The 15,319-nt window shown below is 46.9% G+C and overlaps 1 long non-coding RNA gene across 1 annotated transcript in view; it reads left to right on the plus strand.

Annotated features, from left to right (window-relative positions):
- Positions 1-12,477: 12,477 nt before the first annotated feature.
- The window catches only part of LOC112671301 (uncharacterized), a 144,315-nt gene continuing 141,473 nt past the window's right edge, over positions 12,478-15,319 (plus strand). Inside the window, exons 1-2 of the long non-coding RNA XR_003143533.3 lie at positions 12,478-12,659; positions 14,643-14,902. This is a non-coding gene — a long non-coding RNA (uncharacterized LOC112671301). The remainder of the gene's footprint in view (positions 12,660-14,642; positions 14,903-15,319) is intronic.

Raw genomic sequence — 15,319 nt, forward strand, 5'->3', positions numbered from 1 at the left:
GTAATGCCGTCACATATTAGCTATATCTACTTCTCTTGTTTTCCCTATTTTGATAATGCTTCGTGCATGTTTTGCAGAGTAAGAACTCAGCAAATATAAGCTATTACCTGATTATGAGTTGGCTTCCTACATGAAAGGATGTACTAGTCAAATGGACAGAATTACTCTGTCTCAGGAGAATATAATTCTTGATTAAAAAATAAGCTGGCATTCCAAGTTTATATATGCAAAATGTTAATAGTCTCTGAAATAGGACGCTTTTCTTGGTGAGCTAAGAAAATCAAGTGCTCCAGTTTGCCAGACTGTCAGACTCTGGATGGGGTGAAATCTTTTTTTCTTTTTCTTTGTTTCTGTCTTTCTTTTTTTTAAAAAAAGGTTTCATTTATCTATTTGAGAGAGTGAGAGATTGCATGCACATGAGAGAGAGAGGGAGAGGATCTTTAAGCAGACTCCCCTGCTGAGAGTGGAGCCTGACCCAGGACTCAATCTCATGACCCATGAGCTCAGACCAAGAGTTGGATGGTCAACCAACTGAGCCCCTGGATGGAGCAAAATCTTGAAGGATGTAGATGCCACCCTTAGCAACTTCTTGGAGACTGCTGGCTTGGAGTGAAACCAGTTTGTGTCCCACCTGTGGTCATACCAGCTTCTTTCTTCTATCTGAAGCCCACCCTTCCTAGAAAGCTCAGCTTAGCCACACTCACCAGTGACACCAGCAACGTGAGCTCCCTCATCAGGTTCCTCATATCTGCTCTCTCCACCTCATAGAGCATAGCACAGGTGGGCAGAAGTGAACTATCAAGTTAAGCATAGGGGCTTGTAAGTTATAGGCTCTAGAGTTAGAGTAGCTGTGTGATTTGGGCAAGCTCCATAACCTCTCTGGGGTTCAATTTTCTTCTCTGTAAAATGGGTATAATAACAGCATCCACCTCATACAGGAATTGCAAAACTTTGTGATGAATGCACGTAAAGCCCTTGGCGCTGCACCCATGATATAGTGAGTGCTCAATAAGTGTTAGTCATTGTTACCAGTTGCTGCTTATCTTTCTGAGCACACGTCCTATCCCTGCAGCTCATTTGTGAGTTCCTTACAGTAGGGGCTTTGCCTATGGACTTCAATTCCTCTATTTATAAAGATTTATTTATTCATTCATGAGAGAGAGAGAGAGAGAGAGTGAGTGAGGCAGAGACATAGGCAGAGGGAGAAGCAGGCTCCCCGCAGCCAGCCCAATGTGGGACTTAATCTCTGACCCCAGTATCATGCCTGAGCCAAAGGCAGAAACTCAACTGCTGAGCCACCCAGGTGTCCCCATTCCTCTATTTATAAAATGGGAATAGCTATAATAGCATAGGTTTATTGGGAGAATAAGTTAGAATATAAGCATGAAAAGCTCAGTTGGTTCCTATATGTACCAGATGTTCAAGAAATCCCTTTGGTTATTATAACTTAGTAGTAGTATGTGTATTTGCAGGTCCTGTACTAGGCCCAGGCCTTGAACATGGTTGGCTTTAGATGTGTCTGTGACGGTGTGGTGATGACTGGTCCTTCACACAGGGATAGGATGCTATAGCTCTGCTTCCTGGGGTGGTGAAAGCCCCCCCGGACTCACTACCTGATTCCTGTGAACTACACTGGGGGACGGGATGCAGGCTGAGTGCTGGTCCTTGCCGCTCCTTCCATCTGTGATGCTCTCCCTCACTCATCCTCTGAGGTCCAAGCAAATGTTATTACTTTGATCTTTCTGATTTTCCTCCTTCATTGCACATCTCCTCATCCCTAACTGTTCCTTCCTCTAGCTTTTCATGCATGTATCATGCAAGAGTCAGACTTTATTATTCATTCATATATCCTATATATATGCACACAGACGTATACTATATATATCTACATCTATATATCTGTACCAGTAGGCAGAGACCATGCCTAATTCATAATTTACTCTCCAGCATCTAGCAGCAGCTTAATTGATGTTACAGACCAGGATAAAATGACTTAAAATGTTTGGTGGTAGGTGTGCCTTAGGCTTATTTTCCAATGCTGGGGTTTGGGGTTGCTCCAATCCAACTGTACTGTTGCTCTAGGTCCCTGCTGTGACCAGGAGACCGCCTGGGAATAAGTGTGTGACTTTGCAGCAAAGAAAGATCAAAATAAACTCAGCCTTTCGTACAGAGCCTGGTGTAGAGCAGACACAAGGCAGCTCTTACTATTAAGCATGTGTGCGGGGTGGCGAGGACCAGGCAGCTGGGGACGGCAGGAGCAGAGGTGCTCTGGGCCCCTTTGTCCCTGCAGATTGCTTCTGAAAGGTGAAGCTTTCCATCCCTTATTTCTGGAAACCCTGGAGAAGACAGTGAGAGCTGTTTTTGTTTTTCCTTCGGTCCTGGCTAGAGGGAGGTAACCATGGCCTTGAACTTCTGGACCCTCTGGAATGCAGGCATTGGAGTGATCAGGGACGAGGTGGGTTTTAGGACTATAGGGAGAGCCATGCATTCAAGAATCTTAAGGAAAGAATCATTACTGTTAAATAAACACAGGCACTGTTCTAAAGCAAAATTTGTGTTTTTCTCTCAAGGGCCCCAGGAAATCAGCAAGCAGCCCACGTAGCTGAGAACAGCCAGGCGACCCCTCCTGACCCCAGATTACTGCTAATGATAAGAGCTGGAAGCCCAGCTCCTTGCACATGAGGGAGGGTAGCTCCACCCCCTGAGGTTAGAGATGCGCTTCATCTTTTGGGATTTTCCACAATAGGTTTATTTTTAGCAAGAAAAGACTTAAAATCTCAGCCACTCAGTACAACTTGTTTGCTTAAAGCAAGTTGCTTCTCAGGAGGAAGGGGAAGGAGGAGGTTTGACGGTTCTCCTCTCTGACCACAGATGGTAATATCATTTTTTGCAGAAGTCACCAAGAGTCCTGATCCCAGCAGGTTAGCTTCTGGGGACCCCTCTGAGAAGCGAAGAATATTCTGTTCCTCCAAGCCCCACAACCATTCATTGCATGGTATGAGAAAAAACAATGGAGTGAAAAAAAAAAAAAAAGAAATGATGAAAAGATAAATAATGAAAAAAAAAGAAAAAGAAAACCCCTTTTTTCTTCATTTCACTGAGCTCTACTTGGCAGACAGCACTGTATAAGTTCGAGGTCTACAACTTAATGACTTGACATACATTTGTTGCAAAAACAATTACAGCTGTAAATTTAACATCCATCAGGTCATCTAACTACACATTGTTTCCTTGTGAGGAGAACTTCGAGGATCTACTCTCTTAGCAAATTTCGAATGCACCATAAAGCAGTATTAACACTAGTCCTATTATGTGTTACGTTCCCAGTACTTACACCTGAAAGTCTGTACCTTTCGACCACCTTCTTCCTGTTCCCTTCTCCCAGTTGCCCATCTCTGGTAACCACACGTCTGATCTCTTTTTCTAGAAGTTTGATTTTTTTTTTTTTTTTTTTAAGATTCTGTAGGTAAGTGAGTTCATACACTGTGTCGTTCTCCACCCGACTAATTTTGCTAGCATAATGCCCTCAAGGTCTACCCATGTCATTGCCTGTTTCCTAAGCCGAGGTAGTCTAGGATCTTATTTCCTGAAGAGTGTTCTGTGGATCCAGTCTCAGAGCTTGTGGCTCCTAGAGAAAACACTCTGTAGTCAGAAGGCCTGAGAAATACTGCCCATTCTACTTCCCTTAGTTTACTCCAGCCAAGTCTGCTCTTTAATTTTTTCCTCAAACACACCAGGTACATTTCTGCCTCAGGACCTTTGCACTTGCTGTTCCTTCTGGTTGGTATGCTGTCCCTCTGGATAGCTGCATGGCTAACCTCTGTATCTTTTTTTTTTTTTTTTTTTTAAGATTTTATTTATTCATGAGAGACACAGAGAGAGAGGCAGAGACACGGAAGAGAGAGAAGCAGACTCCCTGCGAGGAGCCCGATGTGGGACTCGATCCCAGGACCCCAGGACCAGGCCCCAAGCCAAAGGCAGACCCTCAACCACTGAGCCACCCAGGAATCCTTAACCCCTTTATCTTCAACTCTCTACTCAAAATTACCTTTTCAGTGAATCTTCACACAATACTTTTATTTATTTATTTATTTTTAAAAAAGATTTTATTTATTTGAGAGAGAGATAGTGAAAGAGCAAGAGGGGGTGGGGAGAAGTAGAAGGAGAAGTAGACTCCCCACTGAGCAGGGAGCCTGATGCCAGTCTTGATCCCAGGACCTCAGGACCATGACCTTAGCCAAAGGCAGGTGCTTAACCAACTGAGCCACCCAGGAGCCCCCACAGGACACTTCTATATCTCATTTCTTCGTTTCATTTTTTTTTTCTTAGTACTCACCACTGACTTCAATGAATCACACTGCTTTCTGTTCTTTCACTTACAATTGCTGAATTCTCTTTGAAGGGTCACTATGGCAGGGGAAAATAAACATGGCAAACTGTTCCTTGGCTTTTAAAGCTTCCATGTAGGGGCACCTGGGTGGCTCAGCCGTTGAGCATCTGCCTTTGGCTCAGGTCATAATCCTGGGGTCCTGGGATTGAGTCCCGATCAGGCTCACTGCATGGAGCCTGCTTCTCCCTCTGCCTATGTCTCTGCCTCTATCTGTGTCTTTCATGAATAAATAAATAAAATCTTTAAAAAAGTAAAAATAAAGCTTCCACGCACAGTAGCACATCTCATTTAGGCTCCTGTTTCATTGGACCAAAACAATCTCATGGCTGCATTTAACTTCAAAAGGGGGAGGAAAATGTATGTCAAACCTGTGCCTAAAAGGAGAACTGGAGTATCTATCAATAGTTCTTCCCATACCTGTTTCATACCCTTCAGTGGCTTTCCATGGCTCATGGGGTTATGTCCAAATTCCTTTATAGAACGTGATGATCCCTGCACCATCTGGCTCTTGCTTACCTTTCTTAGATTCACACTCCAGCTTAGAGATCATTTCTTCCAGGAAGCCTACCCTGATCCCTCTGTCTGGGGAAGGGTCTCTTCCTGGGATGTGCTTCCAGAAACTTAGAACTTGTTAGCATGTTACTACTTACTCGATTGCATCTCTTACTTGGATTTTTCCTGTGATTCATGGGTCATTCTTAAAGTCCATCCAATCGTTCATGACCAGTATTTAAAAAAAAGAACATAAGAGGACACGTAATAGTGTATCTTTGTAGTAAGGATTAGTAATGCTCTGTGAAGCTTTTGTTTCAGAGTATGTGTGTGTGTGTGTGCGTGTGTGTGTGTGCGTGTGTGTGTGTGTACTGGTCATGTGTGTTGGGTTGACTTGTAAAATGTATTTCTTTTTTTTTTAATTTAATTTTTTTTTTTTTTTTTTTTTTTGTAAAATGTATTTCTTAATCTGGCTTGTGGTCAAAGACATCTAAAGCGACAGCCCTACCGGGACTGCAGATTCAGTGGGGCCGGGGAACACCTCTGTTTCATCTACTCTGATCCACCAGTCCTGGCACAGTGTTTGCACAAAGGGACTTTAAATTTTTTTTTTTTAATTTATGAATCAATTCTCCGTGACCTAAGCTACCTGCAACCTTAATTAGAAGCCCCGTGGATGGTTTGGGTGGGCTGTTCTGCAGTCACATTGCTCTTGATGAATAGAGGCCAGCTTCAACTGCCAGTGCAGGGACCACCCTCCCCTTCCGAGCCGGGCTAAGTGCACCGCGCCCTGCCCAGCATCTCAGCAGTCCTCTGGGCCTGGGCATGGAAGCCTGGAAGAGCTCTTTTTTTTAATCAAGGCCCTCTTGGCTTCTTTCTTAAAATCCATTACCGTCCTTACGCATAGGGACAGTAAGATACTATTCTGCACTAAATTTACTACCAGGAGTCAGAAAAACGTGAATCCAAATCCCATCTTCTTACTGGTTACACGACTGTAGGCGAGATGCCTCTCTGAGCCTAAATTTCTTCCTCTGTGAAACAGAGGTGATACTCTGTTCCTTTCAGAGTTGATGTAAGGATTAGAGAGAATATTTATTATTCACCTCTGGCAATGTAGGCATTCAATAAATCATGGCTATTTATTATCATCATTATTATTATTATCCTATTGACTTTTGCAAGTACTTGAAATCCATCTACTAGTAACTGCTTTGTGTTAAGGATCATTTTCTATAAAGTGTTCTAGTTTCCCTGGGAGGGGTAAAGATCTGAAGTCATTACCGATATCTTCAGTATCTTTTTTTAAAAAAGATTTTATTTATTTATTCATGAGACAGACGGAGAGAGGCAGAGACACAGGCAGAGGGAGAAGCAGGCTCCATGCAGGGAGCCTGATGTGGGACTCGATCCCAGGACCCCAGGATCATGCCTTGGGCCAAAGGCAGGTGCCAAACTACCGAGCCACACCAGGGTCCCCAGATAAATAAAATCTTAAGGAAAAAAAATTTCAGGTGACCCCTATAGATGGTTAAAGCCCAGGCATGTGGCTCCCTTCTGAGCGCAGGTCCCTGTGTGCCCAGAGCGGCCGCGGCCACACTGGGAGGCCGGCCCTGCCTGTAGCTCCACTGCCATGAGCCACTGTCACCCGCTGGGCGTCCCCTTCCCTGGGCCTCCTCCAGACCTTCCGCCGTCATCCCAGGCACCCTTGGGTCTCCGGCCAGGATCCTCGAGGCCGCGGCCACCCCTCCCTCTGCCTGATTCTCCCTAAGGCGTCGCTGGGTGGGGGGCAGTCTTCCTCCACCTGTGCGGCCTCGGGTGGGTGCGGCTGGGACCCGATGCCAGAAGAAAGGGGGGTGCCCTCCCTCCCAGTGCGTCTGCAGCTCCCGCTCCCAGTCCTTGTCAAGAGGTCTCTGAGTGAAAAACGACTATTTGTGTACGTTATTGATCATCCTCCCGGGAAAATGACTGTAACCTTTCTGTCCCGGCAGCCCCAGCACCCCTGCCCCCCGCCTCGGCTGGGAGCGAGCTGGAGGCTTTGGGCGCGGCCGGGCTGGGGCAGTGTTCATCGTGGTCCCCGGCTGCCCCTGTCCCCCTGGGGCAATGTTGGCCGTGGCCCGCGGCTGCCCCTGTCCCCCTGGAAAGGCGGGAGCGCTGGACAGGGAACCGAGCAGGCTGGGTGACAAGAGGCAGCACCTGGAAGCCTCACTCGGGGCTCAGGCCACTGTTGGAAGAAAGCACGGTTGGAAGGCTGTGGAAACAGGGTCAAAGCTTGGGATCCGGGGGCACCTGGTGGCTCAGCAGTTGAGCACCTGCCTTCAGCTCAGGGCATGATTCTGGGATCCTGGGATCCTGGGATCCTGGGATCGAGTTCCACATTGGGATCCCTGCAGGGAGCCTGCTTCTCTCTCTGCCTGTGTCTCTGCCTCTCTCCCTGTGTCTCTCATGAATAAATAAATAAAATCTTCCTTTTTTTTTTTCTTAAAAGCTTGGGATCTGGAGTTCCTGAACCCGGGTTCAAATCCTGTCTCAGACACTTTCAGACTGGATGACACAGAGACTCTGTTCTTATCTGCAGAATGTGTATAGAAATAATTCCTGTTTCGTCGTACTGTTGATGGGAGGAGCAAATGAGCTAATGTGCAAAGAAGGTTCTTCTCAAGGAGCTGTAAAAATATTTGCCAGCCTTGTGGGAGGTGATGCAGAAAAAAGAACATAATTCATGATGGTAATACTGGTTTTGGGTGTTCCAGCATTACGGGTGCTATGCTATGCTTAAGTACAAAAGTGGTGGCATTTTTTTGTTGGTGCAAAATACTGTTATTTTTATAATAGTAAAATAATAGGATCTAACTATTATAATTCATATAATCCTATACTATTATGTACTAGTATAATGTTTGTATAATATAAATAAATTTTAAAGCACGTTATTATATTCTAATAAATACTGAATGCTATTATTTCAGAAGCTGTAAAAAATGTAAAATCTGAATTATTCACATCCTGAGGCATCTTGGGAGGGATTTCTGGCATTAGTACTTCAAATCAAGGAGGTGTTATGTAGAAAGCATTTTGACTGTATTCTTCTTCCATTTAAAACTTTTCAGAGTATCTCTTTTCATTTTTTATCCCTTTTCCCCGGTATTACTAGTAAAGTCAGTTATTATTATGTTTCTTAATGATTTAGATTTTCTCCAGAGCCAGTTTGCCTCTCCAGGGGCTGCCAGGGGGTCCTGAGAGAGTTGTCTTAGAATTGGGGTGGGACAGGGATACCTGGGTGGCTCAGTGGTTGAGCGTCTGCCTTTGGCTCAGGTCGTGATCCTGGGATCCTGGGATCGAATCCTGCATTGGGGTCCCTGCCAGGAGGAGCCTGCTTCTCCCTCTGCCTGTGTCTCTGCTTCTGTCTCTCATGAATAAATAAATTCTTAAAAATGAAAAAAAAAGAATTGGGGTGGGATAGATGACCTTAGGAACAGTGGGAGGAGGAGGTGTGCAGGAGGGATGAGGGAAGAGGACCGAAGAGGCCCCCTCCTTTCCTCTCAAAGCTGACCACCTCCCATCCTCCACGCTCTGAGTGGCGTTTTCTCTGCCCGCCTTCCCTTTCATCTACCAGGTTCCAACGTCACTTCAGGGACAAGGACAAAGGACCTGCAGTGCTGGAACTGGCCATCTTTCTGTTGGAACATCTGAAGATAAACTTTGGAAGAATTTCCTTTCAATCTGTCATTGTTATAACCGCCCAGTATTCAATAGGAGGAGGATTCCGTGTGCTTTTTTTCCCTTTGATCTTGCCATCACTGTGGATAAAGTATGGAAACTTGGTGTCAGACAACCGTGCCATATTTGTCAGCTTGGCAAATCACATCACCTTCCCGAGCCTCAGGCTCCTTATCTTTAAAATGGGAGTTAAACAGAGTCACTGCTGGAAGCAAATGGGATCATCCTGACTTTTTTTTTTTTTTATGATTCTATTTATTTATCCATGAGAGACACACAGAGAGGCAGAGGCACAGGCAGAGGGAGAAGCAGGCTCCATGCAGTGAGCCTGATGCGGGACTCGATCCCAGGACCCTGGGATCACGCTCTGGGCTGAGGGCAGATGCTCAACCGCTGAGCCACCCAGGAGCCCCAAGAGCCTGAGGTGTTTTGCGTGGCTCTTGGCACATGTCGGAGCTCATGTTGGGGTCTCCTTCTTAGCTCCGATTAGACCTCCCTGTTCTACCCTAGCCCCAAGAACCATCTAATTAGATGAATCCCAACACTCTCACCCCTTCCATCCCTGACAATGTTTAATCACTTGGTCTAACATCTCAATTACACAATGTTTGTGGCAACGGCGGTGGTGGTGAATTGAATTCTCTGATTAACTGAGTGTTCCTGAGAAAACCCCCCTTTTGTCCTCACCTGTGCAGTCACACATCTTGGTAAAATAGAGTATAATCTATTTTCCTGCCTTCGCAAGTAGGGCTAGAGACAAAATAGGCTATCTGTCTTTTTGATGACTCAGTGCCCCTCTCAAAACACTGCACAGTCCTGAATAGAAAGGGCAGAGGACACTGAGCTGAGCACACCCTGGTCTGGAAGATGAATTCCAGAATAACACCTACACCCACTTTGTGATCTCACGAGTTGCCTCTCTCTAGAGAAGATTGAGAATCAAAAGGTATAGGAGTGTGTGGTCTGGGTGAGGAGGGGGGAAAGGCGTGTGCAAGCTAAATACACCAATTAAGGATTTCCAGTGCACGGTGGTTGGTTGTGGTCACTTGAGAATTCCCTGTAGTTTGGAGGCCCCTGAGCTGTCTGTCCACCACAGCCCAGGTCCCACAGCCAGACCAGCCTCTGGGAAGGCTGGTGCAACTCGCCCTCTGATTTGCAGTGGACAGCCAGAGCAGAGACGGCTGTGGCTTCTAGAAAATTCCTCTGATGCACACATTCCAACAAGCAGACACTTGCTTGGCATGATTAGCCGACATCTGTATTTGTACTGTTTCCTGTACCTTGTTGTCTCATTCCTTCCCCCAGGATGGTCCCCATTTCATAGGAGAAGAAGGAGTCATTCAGAGAAGCGAGGGGACTTGACTGGGGTGAACCAGCTGCAGCCAGGCTGTTTGTCAAATGTGCAGACTCCAAAGCAGTTGAGTCTTCCAGGCTCTCTCTCGTTTCCATTGCAAATGTTACTCTATTTAAATATGTTTGGATCATCCACAGTGCAGTTATAATAACTTTTTTTAAAAAAAGATTTTATTCGTGCACATGAGTGTTAGGGAGGGGTCAGAGGGAGAAGCAGGCTCCCCGCTAAGCTGGGAGCCTGATGTGGGGCTCAATCTCACCACCCTGAGATCATAGCCTGGGCCAAAGGCAGATGCTTCACCAACTGAGCCACCCAGGTGCCCCTAGAATAACTTTTTAAATGTGCTGAGTTTTTTTTTTTTAAGATTTTATTTATTTATTCATGAGAGACACACAGAGAGAGGGAGAGACACAGGCAGAGGGAGAAGCAGGCTCCATGCAGGGAGCCCAACGTGGGACTCGATCCCGGGTCTCCAGGATCACGCCCTGGGCAGAAGGCAGCGCTAAACCACTGAGCCACTGGGGCTGCCCAAATGCACAGTTTTATCCTAACATCTAAAGGATATCAACCAGACAAATGACAAATGTGCGTGCGTGCACGTGCGTGTTGGGACGGAGGTGGGAAGATGCAGGCAGTTCCCAGAGCGTGGCTCTGCCTCACCTGAAGAGAGAACTGCAGAAGAGAGGGACTCCGGCCACCATCCTGTGCCACATTATCCCATTTGATCCCCATGACCTACCTGAAAACTCAGATATTATCTTCCCCATTTTACAGATGACAAAACTGAGGCTCAGAGAGATTAAACAATTTCCCTAAGCTCATGGAGCTGGGAAGCCATAAGACCAGCCCAAGCTTCCTGTCTCTCAAGCCTGCTGCCTTCCAGCTCATTGGATACCTTGGTGTTAGTTTTCCGAGGCCTCCGTAGACATGCAGAAGCCCACAGAGGCCCAGGCATGCTGGCTGTACAGCTGAGGATGCTTCTTTGTGACACTCTGCGTATAGGAGGAACAACGAAACCAGCAGCAGCCAAGCAGGGCAACCACATCCCAGCTCCAACCTCAGAAGCAGCGACCTCGCACAGGCTCGGGGGCCGTGGCTGAGTTCTGCGGCATTTCCTGAGCCACGAGGCAAGGCTGCCACTCCCGAGGTTACTCCGTGTCCCAGCAGTGACACGGAGGGAACTGGTCATGGACTCCGAAGCCCGTGCCCTTACCAGTGTCTCTACAGGCAGTGGGCTGGCTCCCTGTGGTTCGAGGCCAGGGCGGATGGCCTCCCAACGGGCCATCCGGAGCCTTTCGGCAGCAGACTCCGCCGGGCCCCATAGCACCGAGTACTGACTGTGCCAACGTGCTATTTCCAGTTCCACGCGTGCCTGCGGTGCACCAGTGAGTTGCTGCCCTCTGCCTTTTCTTTACACGTGTTACACCCACAACCACCCTGGATGTGCTACGACGAGGTCCATTTTGTAGATGGAAAAACCAAGGCTCTTGGAAGGTAGCTTCTCAATGGGCGCCTGGCTAGTGAGTGGTGGGTGCAGAATTTGAACTCAGGTCTTCAGTTTTGATTGGTTATGTCTGAATCACCTGGGAGCTTAAAGTCCCTATTCCTGGGGCCACCTTGGAGTTGTGTTTTAGAGGTCTGGGAGGGGGGCTTCTGAGTCTGCAGTTTCAAGTTCCACATCTCCACCCCACATGGAAGAGCAGATACCCCGTAAGTACCCATGTTCCTTCAGCTGTCTCCAGCCACCTGCGATGCCTTCTAGCTAGCTGGCAGCCCCTCCTTCCTCCCAGACCCCTGGCCAAATCCCCAAGGTAAAGGTTAATTTCTAATTTCGGCCTCTGTTCCTTGCCTCTGTGCCGCGCTGTACCGGTTTCTCCTCTTGGAATGGCATCTGTGATAGTTTTGTGTGTCGGATTGGCTAGGTACACTACCCAGTTATTTAATCAAACACTAATCTGTGTTGGTGCTGCTATGAAGGTGTTCTATAGCCGTAGTTAGCATCTATAATCAGTTGGCTTTACGTAAAGGAGATCATCCTCCGAAATGCGGGTGGGCCTTGTCCAATCAGTTGAAGGCATTAAAAGCAAATATTGAGATCCTCCCGTCCCCCCATAAAATTCTGCCTTAAGACTACAGCATTAACTACTGCCTGCATTTCCAGCCTGCCCTGTGGATTTCAGACTTGCCAGCCCTCTCAAGTGCAAGAACCAGTGACTTAAATCTCTTAATACATGTAGTGACTTAAATCTCTTAATACATGTAAGCGCGCACGTACGTGCATGGGAACATGAGTGCGATCTCCCTGTTTTTATTTCTCTGGAGGGCCCTGACTGACACAGCATCCCTTCTTACCTCTTAACTAATTGTCCTCCTCTTTCTCTCGCTCCACTCCCACTTCCTTCTTCTTACCTCCTCCTAACCTACTCTCCCTTCTTTCCTCCCTTCCCTCCTCCTCCCGCCCTCCCTTCTATGAGCCAACAATGCCTGTCACACGTCAGACCCCAAGCTGAGGGAAGATCATGCCACCAATGAATAAGATGTCTTTCCTGCCCTCCAGGAGCCCACAGTCCACCAGTTATGCATAAAATCAGTAGGGGACTTGTAGCTTATAAATCACATTTGCTTACATTCTCTCCTTTAGATCCGGATGTAACCCTTTGAGTTAAAAAGTAGAGCCGTGATTCTCCTACTGGACCCAAGAAGGTGCGGTGGCATCTCGTGATCTGCCCTATGGATGGGGTCGGAGGGGACCTAGTGTGGCTGCCTGGTCCCATGGCCCATCCTTCCCTCCTTCCCCCTTCCCCTGCTCTGCTCCCCATCCCGTCCCTGGCTGGAATTCATCACTTCTTCTCCCTTAGTTTTTGTTTATGTTTTCCTTTTGACACATTATATCATATCTTGCATTTCAGTTACTTGTTTACATAGATGTTTCCTCTCTGTGTTGTAAGTTTCTCAGGGGCAAAATACAATGCTTTACTCAATCCACACTTTTTTTTTTCCCCAGCACTTACGATGATATGGACATATTTTTCCTTTGCAGTGATTCAGGGTGCTGACGCCACTCAGTCCGCTGGTTGTGAATCCTGGTTTCCTCTCTGTGTGTGACCTTGGGCAAGCTACTTAACCTTGCCGTGCCTTATGTCCCTCATCTGTGAAAAGGGGATCGTGATAGCACCTACCCCTTAGGGTGACTGGGAGTGACAAGTGATTTCGTGTACACCAAGTGCTTAGAAGGACGCAGGCACTCAAAAATATTAGCTATTGATAATTATTATTCGCAGCATCTCAGCAAAGCGTAAATATTTGCTTAGGAAATGTCTGAATGAATAAATGCAAGATTTGTATAAGCTTGGAACCGTCCCATGTGAGGTCTGCTAAAAGGCTGACGCGCTCCAATTAGTAGTGAAGCAGAAATGCATTTCGGCTGACTTGGGTTCTAATCCCACTTCTGCTGCTAACTGGACATTCGCATTCGAGCAAGTCCTCTGACCTCTTTAAACCTCTTGTTCCTAATTTGCAAATGGCAAATAAAATACATTGCAGTAGATGGCGTGAAATCCTGCCCTCAGCCCGCACGTTGGCCTGCCTTCGGTGTCAGGTCCACGCAAGGACCCCTGCCCGCAGGTGTGATCCAAAGCCCCAGCCCGGATCACCGTGACCCAGCTCTGAAGGGCCAGTGCTCAGGGCTCTGGACTTGTGCCTTTGGTTATTAGCACTGAGGATCCTGACACCAGATTTCAGAGCCAGCGTTTGCTGAGTAGTCTATTGTGATCCGCTCAAAATAGCCTTCTGCCGCGGAGCAGGGTATCAGGCCTTCTCCTAATACCCAGTAACTTCGTACTCAAAACATCAGCCAGCTATTGTGTGACTCCAGTGACAGCAGGTTCTTGCTACAAATCCTGAAAGCTGTCTCTTGGATACCCTTAACGTATTCATAACATTGGTATTTATGTATTTATCTCTGAAAACCATAACCTTGGAAAAAGCATTTAGGGGAAAGAAGGCTGTAGTGATTAAAGAAAGCTCTGTTCATTTGAACAACATTAAATACAACTGGCATAATGACAACTGTGAGATCTGATAGAGTATAGAGAAGGCTGCAAATAAAGGGCTTGTATTTTTCCCTGATGTAACATAATGGTCACATTTTTCTTTCACAATGGTTTTGCCGAGATAAAGAACAAATTATACTGATTTGATTGCTACTTAGAAATACTTAAAATTGAAAAAGACAGCAGGTGGGCCTGGTTGGAAAGGATGGTTATTTTAGCATAACAGATGCATGCATAAAACATCGCCCAGCCAATTTTTTAATCATAAGACCCCCCAAATTTTTTTCTCTACTCCTTTTCCTCGGGATGTGAGCAAGTGGGAGAAATAAGTAGGCGCTGCTTGAGGGCACCCTCTGGGCTCAAAGAACCACCAGCTCCAGAGAAAGCTCTGGGAGGAAGGAGTTCCGGCATGAAGTGAGCCCAAGCTCTGGCGGATTACGGGTGAGGATGGGGAGCTGGACCCGCAGGGGACCAGAACCGGGGTCAGGGCACAAGCGCACGGGGCTTTGGTCACAGGACACTATGCTCTGCCCTTTTAAACTTTGGTCTTCCCGTTGCTGAGAAAAGGGTGTGTCCGGCTTCCCATTCAGCCTTTCATTCATTCCGGGGCCTCTTTTTTCTTGGATTTCTCCAGTTCTCAGTGTCACAAGGATGGCAGAAGCCAGGGACGGTGCCAAATCCTCCTTTTCGACTTCCAGTTTCTCTGCTTCCAAGAGACGTGAATTGGCAATTGTAAAATGAAGATGTGCTCGTTCCCCACTCCAGATGATGCCCCGCGGACCTGTAGCCTTGCTCCCCACTCCTGGTCTACACCCCATCTTCTGGGTTGGAAGGCGCGGGAGCCCCGGACTCGCACATCTATTTGTTAGAAATGAAAGAACGACTTTATTCCAGGTGAGTGAGTCCTGGAGTTGGGACTATAGGAAATAGCAGGTTTTCAAGCGGCTGGTGGACTGCAGAGTTTCAGAGCTTAGTTTTGTCTTGCTTAACACAAAGCCTCTGATCCTTGCTCCGGTTTGCTTTGCTGTCAACCCAGACAGACTCGCAGTTTTGGAGGACAAGGTAAGCTGGAGCATTTCTGGCAGGAACCAGGCAAAAACCCTCAAATGCCCCCATTCTCCTGGCCTGTTGCTTTGTTCTTGGTGGTTTCCCAATGTTGGAAATTCATCTGATTTGTTCCTTTCTCTGAGCATCTAGCCTCACTCAGCTTCCACAAAGTGCTCACACAGGCCCAATCCTCTAGTTTCTTCTTTAGGCTTGAAGTTCATACTGTAGAATAGTTTTACATTTACAGAAAAATTGGAAGATCGT

This window comes from Canis lupus, chromosome 5 (genome assembly GCF_003254725.2).
Source record: "Canis lupus dingo isolate Sandy chromosome 5, ASM325472v2, whole genome shotgun sequence".
In the NCBI taxonomy this organism is placed as follows: Eukaryota; Metazoa; Chordata; class Mammalia; order Carnivora; family Canidae; genus Canis; species Canis lupus.